Source organism: Pollicipes pollicipes, unplaced genomic scaffold (genome assembly GCF_011947565.3).
Source record: "Pollicipes pollicipes isolate AB1234 unplaced genomic scaffold, Ppol_2.1 Scaffold_6052;HRSCAF=7182_pilon_pilon_pilon, whole genome shotgun sequence".
NCBI lineage: Eukaryota > Metazoa > Arthropoda > Thecostraca > Pollicipedomorpha > Pollicipedidae > Pollicipes > Pollicipes pollicipes.
In genome coordinates, this window is record NW_023596805.1 from 10,057,772 (window position 1) to 10,058,349 (window position 578).

Genomic DNA, 578 nt, shown 5'->3' on the forward strand with positions numbered 1-578 from the left:
GGGTGCCAGGACGTAAAAATCTCAAGCCCTGAGATGTTTGTGAGTTACGGACAGTGTTCGGAGTGCCTGAGGATCGTGATAAGGAAGTGTCTTATCCTAAATTCGGTACGGTTCATCGCAACCCTCAGGCCTCGCCCTCTGTGTTTTGTGCGAACCTTAGCGTGAAACCGTGTATTGGCAGTGGCGGTGTGGCAGCTCGGATTATTTATTATTTTCGACACTTTTTTTTTTAGTTGCATCAGCACAGGTATGGCGCGTGTTATGAGTTCACGCGACTTAACGAAAAGTGGATTTTTGTTTTTTGCTAAGCCATTCTCAACCCATGTCAATCGTGCTTATAAGCCCAACTTGAAACGGCGCGTACTGTCAATATAACCAATGTTTGCACCCTAACATTGTAATACCAGCACCTGGTATACTGATATTCGATAGTTCAGGATAGGGAGTCTGAACCCATAGTGTCATGTGGCTCCAGTTCCGGAATCGAATCCTAAAAATACGCCTCAGGCATTTTCTGCCTGGCAGGATTGTGCACTCCCCCTGCCGCCAATGGGCATGAGGTTGTCAACGAACATACA